At 37.5% G+C, this 14,654-nt stretch overlaps 1 protein-coding gene across 5 annotated transcripts in view; it reads right to left on the bottom strand.

Annotated features, from left to right (window-relative positions):
* ATXN1 (ataxin 1) overlaps nucleotides 1-14,654 on the bottom strand; it is a 214,203-nt gene that overhangs the window by 133,631 nt on the left and 65,918 nt on the right. For 4 of the 5 annotated variants that reach the window (XM_087707423.1, XM_087707426.1, XM_087707422.1 and 1 more), the window contains one exon: nucleotides 9,164-9,288. The exons of the other annotated variant lie outside the window; for it this stretch is intronic. The gene's annotated coding sequence lies outside the window, so the exon portion shown is untranslated. The remainder of the gene's footprint in view (nucleotides 1-9,163; nucleotides 9,289-14,654) is intronic. 5 annotated transcript variants of the gene reach the window in all.

Below are 14,654 nucleotides of genomic sequence, written 5' to 3' on the forward strand. Positions count from 1 at the left end.
CCGGAATTCATCAGCCAGCCATGAGGAGCTGAAATCCACAAGTCCTCTGGGAGTTGAAGTCTTAAAGTGCCATGCACACAAGGATAATCTTAAATATCATCGAGCCATTCCTACATCACCACCCAAAAAAGGGATCCCCCCTATTGTTTCTGGGGGCTTACTATATTTAAAAATGCCTACCTTGGTACCTGTTTGACTCTTGGCCCCACTTTTTAGATTGTCTGTCCTACATGCCTGTTCTGAACCCCTCCTCCGTTCAGTAACGAAAGCCGAGACAAGCGTAAAATGGAATGTCTTTTAATAACAAGACCAGACTCTCGGTGGCTGAAAGCCAAATAAACAAACAGATAAGGACTTTGGCAGGAAGTCCGACAAACCTTGGCAGCAATGCAAACAAACTGGCAGCAATCCAGCCTGCCAAGTTTGTTTCTCTTTAGTCAAACGTTGACTTCTGCAAGAAGGGCATGGCACAAGCAGTCTCTTTTATAGTCTGGGAGAGGAGCTTAATGACCATCAGCTGAGCGTAATTACCTCCTGTAATTACGTAGTTGTTCTTGATGCCGAGTAGCCCTTCGACAGCGTGCATCCAGAACAACTCACAGGTGGTTTCTGGATCACTCTCTCTTGTCTCCTCCGCACTGATCCAAGGCTCAGGCGCCACCTAGTGGCGAACCAGTCTCTCTGCGCCCTGCCTCGAGTCGGAACCCTCTCCAGGGTCCCCCACATCCTCCAGAGCCGACTCATAGGGCCCCTCGCTGTCGGACTCTGGTGGCAGCTCCAACGGCTCCTGCCGGGCCACAACACATGCCTATTTATTTCTTTAAAATGGAAACTTGTTCTGTTCTTTACATCTTTATTTCTAGTAGCGGGATAGGAAATAGTTTCCTTTTGGAGACATGAGCCCTCTTTTTCTAATATTTTCCTGCCTCTGGGGTTCAGTTCATTCAACCCATTTTAAATGAAGTTAATTAAAAATGCATTCTTATCTTTCCTAGACCCGCATTCATGTTTTTATTTTTATACTGCCAATGCTTATCATGACTCATCCGAAATAGTAAATAAATCAAACGTCTTATGTAACTCTTTAGGTATTTATTGTATTATAAATGTAAGAAAAGGAAACAGAGCTTGACAAACAACTATGGAAAAGGTTTAGAAATATTTTGTTTCCAAATATACCTGTCTGCAGGGCTTTTTTTTAAGGTGCATACTGTCAGTTATGGAAGATCTTGAGACAACATTGTGAAAATTGATTTACTTTGGCAATGCTGTAAAATATGTGAACATTATTCATAATTTCTATATGATGGGCTTGTCTACATTACATTTGCAAGTTTATATAATACACTGGGTGTTGTGGCCCAGCAGGAGCCGTTGGAGCTGCCACCAGACTCTGACAGCGAGGGGCCCAATGAGTCGGCTCTGGAGGATGTGGAGGACCCTGTACAGAGTTCCGACTCTGAGCAGGGCGCAGAGAGGAGGCACCTGAGCCTTGGACCAGTGGAGAGGAGACAAGGGAGAGTGAGCCAGACGCCAGTAGTGAGTTGTTCCTGGATGCACGGCACTGAAGAGCTAATAGGCGTCAGGAACAGTTGCGCAGTTACAGGAGGTAATTGCACTCAGCTGGTGGTCATTAGGCTCCTCTCCAGACTATAAAAAGACTACTTGTTCACACACCCTTCTTGCAGAAGTCAACGCAGGCATTAATGTCGGAGAACTTTGTTATGAGCTTGGCAGGCTGGATTGCTGCCAAGCCTTATCTGTGTTTATTGCTGCCCAAGCTTGTCTGTGCCGGTTTGCTGCCAAGGACCTGTCTGTCTGTTAATTAAATGCCGTAACTTATCTTTGGCTTGGAGTGTGTGTTGGTGTGGAACGAGGGGGGTCAGTACAACTGGGTATGTCTACCCTTATTCTAGGTTAGTTCTCAGGGCTAGCAGAAAAGTATTCCCCAGAATTTTTTTTAATTCCCTAGTTTATTGCTCTAGAATTCATTTGTGATTTCCTATCCAGCTTAGATATTAGCCTGCTATCTAAAACTAGCCATCATAATCATTATAGAATTACAAAGCTTCAATGTAATTAATATCTTCTTTTTCAAGACCTTGGTCTTGTACCTGTCAGACAGAAAAAATGATTCAGAACTTTATTAAGAGACAATATCCATCTATTAGTGATTTATTTGTTTAAAAAATAACTGATAATTAATTCTATAATATTATAATGTAAGAAATACAGTGTCTTCTCCTATTATTGCACTTTTAAAAAAACAACCAACAATGTCTACAGTTTGAAGAAATTCTTGATAAATACTTGATATTTAGACATTTGCATCAAACACTACAGCTTCTCTAAATAAGCAAATAGACAAATTTTACTTCAAGTTATATTTCCATGTAGGCTGAATATTAAGTAAAATTACAGCTCATCTAGATGACATGTTCCAATAATATTTACATATCTGCATAAATGCATAAATGCATAAATTTTCTGTGGCCAAGGAAATATAATAAAGTATTATCAACAGTAAAATAAATACTTCTATGCTAATTCCTTTATGGTCATGTAGACCACAAAAGTCTTACTGGATAGTTATTTCTCACTACCAGCAATTACTATGACCTATTTTGCAATGCAGAAGCTAAATACCACCATAATATACTCCACTTGCATCCTTGGAAATAAAGCACTCTTACATATTATTAGTGATTTGAGAGTTCATCTTGTAGGACTAGAATTCACAGTCTCCTGGTTTTTACTTTAACCACTACACTAACCTTGGTCTCCCATTAACAGGTTTCTACAGCTCATTTATATTAAATGCAATCTCATTTCTAGATTCTCAGCATACTACTAAGGATAAACAAGGTGTGCCATGCCCCACTAAAGAAATGTCTAAGGACTCCCTATTTCCTCTATTTAGGAGTTAATTTTTACACTCAGAATTTTAAAAGCTTCCAAATGGCTGTGAATGTGAAGATTATGTCACTAGAGCAATTTACCACAATGCTATATTCATATTATTCCAACCACATAACACAACCCAATCCTATCTTTTCTACAACTCCCTTTTGAAGATCACACAAACAAGTGTAAAGAAAACCCCTATGCTATGTGCTTGGAAATCTCCACATTTTCACCCCAGAAAATCAGTATATAGATAGAAGATGCACATACAAGAAAACAGCTTGCAAAAAAATTATGTATGCACAGATATAGATAGACCTGTGTAAATGCAAATAATACTTAATTTATATTTCCCTCATAAAATCCTTCGGGAACCAAACTGCTTACTGTGAAGCAAGACACAAACTCGTGATATTAAATGAAAAGAAATTCAATGTTCTCTTAAAACAAAACTGAATGTTTTAGAAAAATTACATGATATGGGAATCATAGATATAGGCACTGTGACTATTTACAAAATTAAAATCAATCTTCATACACTTATTAATTTTTAAAAGATTATAATTTTTTTCACATTCCACTTTAGGGAATTATACCGAAATATTGCAATCAACACATTCTCTAAGAATCTCTTTGTCAAGAGCACATATGCACACACATAAGCAAGACATTAAAAAACACATACTGTATATTGACAGTCTAAAAATAGTTCTTGCTGTTCTCTATGTTATTTCTTGTCAGCACAGATTTTCTCTTTACTGTACACCAGCCCAAAAGCATTCTGGTGTTTTTGCATTTTAGAAAGGTTAGAAAAAATGAATTTTCTGTCGCCAAAACAAAAAACGTTACTTAAAAAAAATAGTCCTATACAATACAACAAAGCAGACACAATATATAGATTTCATTTGAAGACTACCTTATTTAGAGAGAGAGAGAGAGGGAGGGAGGGAGGGAGGGAGGGAGGGAGGGAGAGAGAGAGAGGGAGAGGGAGAGGGAGAGGGAGAGGGAGAGGGAGAGGGAGAGAGAGAGGGAGAAAAGCCTCAATGGAAATGAGATTTTATTGATATTTAGGTACAGACAGACAGACAAAAGTAAGGGAAACAAACTTAAAACTAGAAAGCATTTTATGGACAAAAATGTGCTTTAAAAAAAAAAAAATCCAGGTAGTGATCAACTAACATTCAATTATCTTCATGGGTCAGAAAAGAGTCTTTCCAATATGAAAAACAGGACTCTGAAACCCGTCTGTTTATACAGCAAATAGAAGTGCATCGGATTTCTAAGAATTTGTTTTCCTTGCCTGCATCCTTAGCCAGCTTTCTGTGTCTCTGCAGAGATACTGCAGTCTTGCATCAGCCCTTACAAAACATGAAACTGAGACACAAAACTATGTTAAACTGTTAGGCCTTCCCCTCTGCCCAAAAACACAATACAGAAGAAACTTAAATCAATTTGCCAGATATTAGTGCCCCCCTTCCCATCCACCGTGACTTTTATATGTTAGAAATTGCAGAAGTAGAATAGAGTTCATAACATTATCTCAAATATTTCCAACATATTCCAGTACCAAAAAAAAGAGATTCAACGTTTGTCAAGATAACGATTTCTTTACTGAAACTGAAATACATATTTTCTCTTGTATATTTATGCGCTACAGAAAGTCATTCTTGTACATGATGGCTAATGTGTTAGTTGTTGTTTGCTATGAAAAACAATGAAAGCACAAAATATATGGTATTAAAAATATCATATTAAAAAAATATGGTAAATAGTTCTTGTAGTCATTTTAGTGGATAAAATTGAATTAGAATAAAATAGTCGTGAGTAATTTTAGCTCACGGAATGATCTTTTGACAGTTGATCAGTATGACACTCAAGTACTTACATATTTAATTATGCCAAGTATCATTAACTCAATCATTAAATTAAACCAAATATAGCACACAGAAACCAACAGAATCCAATCTGAACATAGTTATGCACAAACATAGCCTCTGAATATAGACAAAGTTGTGGAAGGAAGCACAAAAGAAGAAAAAAGTTAGAAGAAACCCATGTACGAGAATGAAAAAGGGAAGCCGTCAACCATATCTAATACTGATTTGCAAATCTATCGGTTCAAATTGTAGAAATGAACTCATTTTGGTTTTCACTTTAGATACCAAGTTTACAATTACAAAATACAATATAGTATCAAAAATATGGCTCCAAACTGTACCTTATAACCTTTTAAATGGAATAACAATAGTATAAAAATGGCAAAGAAAAAGAATAACTATGTGAATGTATACCTATAATTGTATGTAAGAGAATAAATGACAGTAAGAATATAGAGCACAATATAGGTAAACAATATTTGGCTATAAATAGCTAAGTATAAATAAATATAGAATTGTACATAAAAATGGATAACGAATAAGGAGACCATGAATGCAAGATAGAAATGTATAGAAGGGAAAACACTAAGTGAAAAGAAACCGATACGGAACTGCTGTATGATATACGATGGAACTACTTGTTCCTATGTTGTTTTAAGTCATGTGTTTGTTTTGGTTGATGTGTTTATGTGTTTAAAATAAAAATTTATAAAAAAAATAAATTAAAAAAAGGCTAGTGGGCTTGATCCTAAATGAAAAGTTCGAGATTCTTGGCGTACAAACAGCTATAAGTCATTAATTGCAAAGATCATGCCTGCACTGTCAGCTCCTTCACAGGAAACGTCTAAAGTAATCATTGCATAGAAGAAAAGCAAATTGAGTGGTGTTTTTTTTCCTCCATAGGTTTAATAGGGTTCCTTACTCCCACCATAGGAAAGAATTTACATCTGGTAAATCTGAGTACTAAATTTATTCAGCTGGGTAGTTCTGGCTTCTAAGAAATATGTATACCAGAAGTACACTCCTGTTATTTCTCAATGGGCAATACTGATGTCATCAACTGGTAGACTAGTATCAAATATGTTCCCATCCACACAGGGTTTTTCTATTAGCATATAGCAATAGCAATAGCAGTTAGACTTATATACCGCTTCATAGGGCTTTCAGCCCTCTCTAAGTGGTTTACAGAGTCAGCATATTGCCCCCAACAACAACAATCCGGGTCCTCATTTTACCCACCTCGGAAGGATGGAAGGCTGAGTCAACCCTGAGCCGGTGAGATTTGAACAGCCGAACTGCAGAACTGCAGTCAGCTGAAGTAGCCTGCAGTGCTGCATTTAACCACTGCGCCACCTCGGCTCTTCAACAAACCCAAACTAGTAGCTATCATATACCTTCTCCATTCCCCTTAACTATCATCACTATAACAGGATACCTCTATGGGAGATTGCCATATGCTTTTAGCTTTCCACTCACCAGCAAACAGAGTAATAATGCATAAAATATATAAAATGCCTGTTTTGCAGATAGAATGCATTCTCTTAGGCAGCTTCAACTCTTGTGGATTTATACTTTTTAAAATCAATGTTTAATGGTCTAAAACTATTTTTTTAAATAAGACCCAAAATAGTAATTTCTCATCTTGGTCCTACCTTATTAAAAAAAACTTAGATTTCTGAAGACAAATCATTATTGCCAAGTGAAAATAAATGGTTTAAAAAAAAACAACAAGTTACTTCTTAGAAGTACATATTGCACATTATCTATGGCTTCATGCTCTGCTTAAAAAACTGAAGAGTGGGAATAGCTTTATTTCTCACAAGCGGGAATAACAATACCCCACATTTTATTTTGTGGTTTGGATTGTCCAAGAGTAAGAACTGCTTTAATGAATTCAATTCCATTCAGACAATCATTCTATGATCAGAACCTGGAGATAAAGTTGTAGCACATCTGAAAATCATTAGTTGAAGAGTTTGGAAATTTTAGTTCATACATGAATGAGAAAAGCAACTGTCACAGACTGTTCTTTCGTAGACACCCATATCTCCATGCACAGGGATTTTAGTCAATGACATAAAATGGCCATTATGCATCTGTGGCAAGGTATATAATTTTCTTTCGAAGAAAAATGCTACAATAGAAGAGATTTTGCTAAGAATTGGGGGGGGGGGATAAATTCTATGTTGAGTTAAAATTTAAAAACCTACTGTTTTCTATGACTACTTGCTTTTCTAAATGAAAAAAATGTTTAAAAAATGCTAATTAGGATGAAATTATTTGCAGTGGTATTTTTCTATCCATTTACAAAGTAACAAGTTTCCAATAAGGAATGCCTGTTTTTCTCTTTTTCAATTTACTGTCGTCTTATTGAGATTAAATTGTGCTACAGTCATTTCCTCCTAGAGCATTGCTAAGTGAGAGTTTCAGAGATCATTAAAAAGGTTGGAGAATGAATGGAATGAAAAAGGTGAAACTCTTCACTACAATTCATAGTACATTGATGTTTTTTTTTAACACACAAAAATAGCACAATGTAATCTGAGTCATAAACTGCTAAACATGCTATTCGATCATTCAGAGCCATAGTGCAGGAAGAGAATTTATTTTTGCTTTCTGAAGTGTCATTTAAAATATCTAATATGAATATTACCCAAACTATGAATGTGAACCCTGAATTTAAAAAATTAACATTGTGATAAATGCATCAGAATATATAATTTAAATCCATTATCTTCCCTTGAAATCCCTGACCTTTTCCTGATATATGCATTGCTATTCATATTGACTTTGTTTATCTTATAACCAGTTGGTTCATGTTTTGTTACAGTTTTTAATTGGGGAGGGAGATTCTATTCTACTAGAACACTGAAAATTTGAACATAATTACATATTTGAGATTTGCTTTCAATCACTAAACACCATACCTACCCAAACTCCTGACCACTAATTCAAAATACTAGGAACTGTAACGCAAAATTCTTCAAGCACCGGATCACATAGTCCTGTCCTGATATATCAAAACTTTATCAGCACTAAAATTAGGAGTATATGCAAAAGCAGACTTAAGTAAACCTCCAACTGAAGAAATACACTTAATCAGTCCTGATGACCCCAATCCATTCCCATTATACCCAAGGTTAAAGGGGGAAATTATTTTTAAAATTTATAATTTATCTTTCTACTGAAATGGTGGCTAACAAGATCTAAAGCTTTCTCAATTTTCCTAAATGCTCAGAGAACAGAGGCCAAATGCAGTTGTGGAAGTATATTGTCTGGTGTGAAACCTGGATGAAAGTAGGAGAAACTGGTCCACATATCAGAGGATCTTCAGAATGGCATGTCCTGCAAATCTTTAATGTTGAAACATGTGTGCAAAAGGAGAGGAAACCTCCATATAATAAAATCAACAGCCGTTTAGAGCTAAGTTGATACACAATCATAATTACGCTATACCTTAACTATTTGACAGAAGTCTTAACATCTAAATCCACTGCTTAATTTCTTTGAGGAAATCTGATGAAAGTGTAAAGTCTGTGCTTTTTCAAAAGGTATGGAGTCACCAAGGTTTTTTTTAGGGAAATGCAGAGGAGGGGATAATACAGTGCTAGGGATCTAATTAAGTCTTGTGCACAATTATTTACTATTACAACTCTGCTTCTCTACTATGACTCAGTTCCAACCCAATCTGCAGTAAGATCTTTTATATAATTATTGTAAATTACTGTCACGATTGAAAACCAGTTAGTCTCTAGATGTGGTTCAACTTGCGTCTTCGGGCAGTCTTAGCCAGAATATTCAGTGGCAAAGGATGCTGAGGAGTTGTAGTTCCACCGTATTTGAAAAGTCTCAATCTCTTAAGTAATTATACAAAAATTGATTGTTCTTTTCTGATACAATCTGGGTGGGAATACATGAAGTTCCAATGGCAGCCTATTTCAGGACTTTAAATTAAATCCAATTTCACAGATCAAGAATAGGACTTGATTTTTGCAGCAAAAAATTACAGGTCCTTCTCCCGACATCTATCAACCCAATCTCTAGGGAGTGGTCTTCTGGTAAATCTTGATCTCCCATGCCAAAGGAAAGAAACATGCCAGGGAAAGAAAACTATCAGGAGTAGGAATAAGCTATGAGCAAAGAAGCAGATAGCCTCAAGGCTTATGCATCACTTTTGATGTTACAAACAAATCTTCTGATACATGTCCCTCTTTCAGAGATGTTGTTAAGCATACATGGATATATCATTGTTGCGTCTGCTTTCACCCTTTAGCAATCTCTCTCTCTGTGCACTGCACAGAAATAGCAATGCAAGTCTGGTCGCCCAATACAAATTATATACAATTATTTTCCTTACATAAAAATACATTCCCGTTACTTACTTCAAATGCCAGGAGTGTTCCTAAGAGCCCCAGTAATATCTTCCTTTTGTGTCCCCTGTACTACTTGCTGCAGCAATTTTTTCTGAAGTCTGTGCATTAAAACTCTTTCATTGTGCTCCAGGATGCTACAATTAAAAATAAACAGGAAATATTTAGAGGGGAAATATCAACTTCAAGTGATTAGTGGGGAAATCCCTGACCCGTCTGTTTTAGATTGCTTTAGCAAGCTGGTTTGGGAACCAAAATCATCAGTAAGTGGATATTTTTGAGGTTTTTATTAGCTCTGTAAGAAACAAAATATTGTGGAATTAATACTGTTTGTTTAGTTTAGTTTAGTTTTATTGGTCTTAATAACAATAACAAAGGAAGGGGGTAAATAGACAAATAGACAAACAACAATTTAAAATACACAACATTCATAGTTCCCGAGGGGCTGGCTATTTCAACAGCCCCCCAGCCTGCCTGAACAGCCAGATCTTCGTGGCTTTGCGGAAGGCCGGGAGAGTAGTAAGGGTCCGGATCTCCACGGGGAGCTCGTTCCAGAGAGCTGGAGCTGCAACAGAGAAGGCTCTCCCCTGGGGAGTCGCCAGCCGACATTGGCTGGCAGATGGGATCCGGAGGAGGCCTAGTCTGTGCGATCTGATCGGTCTATGGGAGGTAATTGGCAGGAGGCGGTCTCTCAGGTACCCAGGTCCGATGCCATGTAGGGCTTTATAAGTAACGACTAGCACCTTGAAGCGAGTCCCGAGACTAATGGGTAGCCAGTGCAGCTCGTGGAGGATAGGTGTAACGTGGGTGTACCTGGGTGCACCCACGATCGCTCGCGCGGCTGCATTCTGGACTAGCTGAAGTCTTCGAACACTCTTCAAGGGCAGCCCCATGTAGAGCGCGTTACAGTAATAGTTACAGTTTGCCTGTTATCCTTACTTGATTATCAATTTAGGCTCTGCTACTGATCAAATAGAGTATTAACGCAGAGATAAACAAAGAGAAATCAGGACAAACAATTGTTGTGATTGACAATTAATAAAAAGGATGACTTGACAGCTAGGTAAATCAAATTTGTTACAATATCTCCATAGCCAAATCTAAAGATATAAAGGTTATTGTCATCTTTTTGTTACATTAAATACCTTCTGGAAAGCCATATGAATAATTCCACCTTAATATGAACCTAGGTTTCAATCTCCAGATAGTAATCTGGTAATGTTGTTGTACTGCCACTTTCTTTAGCATGCCAAAAATAATAAGCAAACACTGTAAAATCACACCTTTTTTAACCTTTTCACTACCTTGTTATGTTATGGCATGAATTCATTTTCCTCAATCTGCAACTATAATTTGACTCATCTAGTCAATCTGTTTTTTTTTTCCCTGCACGGACATAATTTTCACATAATTATCAATCAAAGGAAATATCACTTTTATGAGTTTTAAGATTTTATTCAGAAAATATTACATACGCAAAGTTGCATAATTTCCCTATTGAGTATTTCATACTGCAGATTGTTAATCAGTTTCAAAACACCTAATTTATTAATGATTGATACTGGATTTTTCGAGGTAGCTGTAAAAGGTGAGCAATTGTAGTAATTTTGTAAGGAAAGAGAAAGCCTTCATCTATTCAAATTAAGGGCAATATAGTGCAGTAAAAATTGCCTTGAACACTATAATTATATAGCCAAACCTAGCTACAAAAACTGTGACTTATCACAGTAAAACTTATCACTTTTACTATCTGGCTCCAGATTAGTTGGTTTCTCTTGATAGAAAAAAAAATGAAGGGAAAGAAAACAAAGCAGTAACAATGATAAAAGAAAACAGATTAGGAAGTATCCAGCTTTAAAAATTTTTTGTTATATTGGATCCTCTGCTTTTTATATCCCGTCCTATGAAGAAAGTTCTGGAGAATTCAAATGCTGTTACGCTCTTTTTTGGAATTTATTATGCTGGACGGAACAGAAATATTGTTGAATTATACCATTTTTTTTAAAAAAATCCATGTGTTATTTTTTAATTGCTCCAGTTTGCAAATGACCCAGCAAAATTGGATTTCGATACAAGTAGTCCTCAACTTACAACCACAATTGGGACTAGAATTTTGATCACTAAGTGAATCATCTTTCAACCACCTGATTTTATGACCATTTTTACCAAAGTCATTAAATGAATCAGGTGGTCATTAAGTGAAACCGGCTTCCTTAATTGTCTTTGCTTGCTGGAAGCCAGCTGGGAAGGTCACAAATCGCAATCGCATGGCTGCAAGGGGCCGCAGCCATCCTAAATGCCAATCAATTGCCAAGTTCCCTGAACTGCAATCAATGGTGTGCCAAAACGGTTGTAATTTTGAGCATAGAGTGATTCCCTTGTTCTGAGGCCACTGTAACCTTAACGCGTCATTAAACAGTCATAAGTCGAGGACTCACTGTAGTGAGTCTCAGTTAACAATACTATAGTATGGCAACATAAGAATATAAGAACAGTATTCTCGATCAGGCCAAGTCTAATCTGAACCCTGCATTTTGACAGGGACGTGCAGGCAGGGCCTCACCACTGTCACCATGAAAAGAAAAAAAAATATAAAAGGTAAAAGGCTGAGCTAGTTGCTGCCAGAGTCACAGTGGATGACTCTGCTTAGTGCTTAACTGTGTAAAAAAGCCTCTAAAAAGTGCCCTCTACAGCGGGTGGCAGGAGAACGACTGCTTTTGCATACGCCCCTCTTGCAGAAGTCAACGCATTGACTAAAGATAACTTTTGTAACTAACTTGGCAGGCTGGATTGCTGCCAAGGTTTGTCTGGGTTGCTGCCAAGGTCCTTATCTGTTTGTTATGCTTGGCTTTCCGCCACCGAGGTTTTGGTTTCTTGCTATTAAAGTACATTCTAGTTAAGCTTGTCTCGGCTTTAATGGATTGATTATACACAAAGCAAATATGGGACTAAGAAACTCCAGATAGCCTATGCTTCAGATTAGCAATAACTTAAACTGTTTAAAGTTTGGGTAACAGTAAGAAACTGAGTTCAATGTAGAGATCTTATCGACCCTTTTTTTTTCTGCTTTGTTTTAAGACATTTTAGACTGTGTTTGCTAAAAAGTTATACCGTGTACGGGCTCTGGGAAGTCGGGGGGAGGGAAGGGAGGTGGTGTTCTAGGGGGAGGGGGGGAGGGGGGAAATATAATGTGTTAGATCTTAAAGCACATGATTGCACTTGTATACTGTGGTTTTTTAATGTTAGTGTAAAAATAGGACAAGCTGAACATATTGGTAGACAATAGAGGTACACCGAAGGGAGGAGTAGAGCGAAAGAAGAAGGAGGGGTGGAGAGGGTGGGAGAGAGGATTGGAGGCAGGAGGAGAAGGAAGGGAGGGAATGTATTGAGAGAGAGGAGTGATAGAGGGGGAGGGGAAGTAGGAAGTAGAGGGGTATGTTGGAAGGAAGAATGAAAGTTGGAGGGGGGTGAAAGAGGGTGTATGGTGGGTCAAGGTGGTATATTGGGTTTGTATTGTGGGGGGTATTGTCTATAAAAGTGAGGGCTGTGTTTATTATTCAATGTTATATGCCCCGGTTATGCACAGTATACATGTGATACTGAAATCCCTCAGGCTTCTACTTCAGCCTCCACTACTCAGTCCCACCACTGAGAATTGCCACTCTGCAGGATGGTCAACAAGGCAGAGACGGGGAGGAGATAGGCAGGGAGGAGTTGAAATGCCTCGTAAGTTCTAGCAGGCTGCCAAAGGCCTGAATTTTGATTACGTGACTGCATGGGTGATGTTGTGGCCATAACTTTAGGAACTGATAAGCACTATTTGTTCAGTGTTCAGTAACTTCAAATGGTTATTGAACAAAAAGTTGTTAAGTAAAACTTCCTTTTATTAGGAAATCTGATTATTCTTGTTTTTCCTTTTTTGCGTTTTCTGGTCTTCTTATAATGTTTCTCAAAAATGGTGAGCGGCTGGTTTACAGAATTCCAAATATGAACTTACAATAGCGTTTGCATTAGCAGCCAATTTCTCTCCAAATGAGCCCTGGCATTCAAAGTAGCAATAGCACTTAGACTTATATATCACTTCATAGCGCTTTTACAGCCCTCTCTAAGCCGTTTACAGAGTCAGCATATCGACCCCAACAATCTGGGTCCTCATTTTACCCACCTCGGAAGGATGGAAGGCTGAGTCAACCTTGACCCAGTGAGTTTTGAACTGCCGAACTGCAGCTAGCAGCCAGGTGAAGTAGCCTGCAGTACTGCACTCTAACCACTGCTCCACCTCGGCTCTTCATCTTTACTGAATTATCCGCCATAGCCCCACAAAAATAATATTTTCCACCATTACAGACAGCTCAGATAATTCCATTGTTTTTATATATGTAGTATCTCTGTTTAAAATTCAGTATTTTTCTGCCTCAATTTAAACAGCCTCACATTTGGTTGACTAGTCACTCAGGATTAAAAAAATGACATTTCCCCTGAGATCAAGAACACATATGAACAAATTAAAAAGAACGACCCTAACACAGATTCTTTATGGTCTCTGCTTCTTACTTCCCTCCATTGAGAAAATTTCCTATTCATACCTACTATTTATTTTTTTTATTTCACCAGTTTGCAATCTATAAATGCATCATCCCTTGACTCAAAAGCTTCTAATGAAGAACTTTGCCAATTTTTTAAATCTCCAGCTATCCAATGCCAGCAGGGTCAGCTGCATCCATATGCCCCGTTGACTTTCTTCCGTACCTCCATAAGAAAAAGAAAAAGCCTCTCTGAAATGTGGGTCAATAGATAATCAAAGGAGAATACAAGCTGATTTCCTTTCAGGAAGGCCTTTAAATGTTCAGCTTCTTCTTTCCTTTAATTACTGTTTATATCAATCACTGCAATTTTGCTTTGGAGACACAATTCATTTGCAGAATTGCCTTCTCCTATACAAATTTGTTCAGCTATAGTTGGGTCAGCAAAATGTATCTTTGTCCTTAGCCTCTTTGGAGGCAAAGTTAGAAGGGGAAAAAAAGAAAAGGAGGAGGGGAGGAAATACTTAGAAATAGTTCCCTAAAAGAAGAGCTACTCAACCTTCCCTTTTTTAAAATCCACGTAGATGTCATGTTTTCTCGGATTTTCAAATTCATTTAAGAAGAAAATGCTACTTGTTTATGAGGGTTGATCTTGCATTTTCAAAAACAAAGATCCAGATCAGATTTAACAAGAGGCCATGAGTTCTCATCACATGAATCAACTCACAGGATCGTTTACATGCTATCATTTTTTTATCCTTCTCTTAGTTTTGTGGTGTAAACAAAACTCCTTTGCTCCCAATTTAAATAAGACATCATTCCCCACTATGTCCAAAGTGAGGAAACCGTAGAGAAAACCACGATTTAAAACTATCGGTTTAATCTAAACAACTTATGAAATCTACAAGGTGCTACTTACCACCTACAAAGCCCTTCATGGTAGTGGATCTAGGTACTTGAGAGACCGCCTCCTGCCAATT

This window comes from Thamnophis sirtalis, unplaced genomic scaffold (genome assembly GCF_051295495.1).
Source record: "Thamnophis sirtalis isolate CommonGarterSnake01/CBP01778 unplaced genomic scaffold, rThaSir2_p1.2 scaffold_2, whole genome shotgun sequence".
Lineage (NCBI taxonomy): Eukaryota > Metazoa > Chordata > Lepidosauria > Squamata > Natricidae > Thamnophis > Thamnophis sirtalis.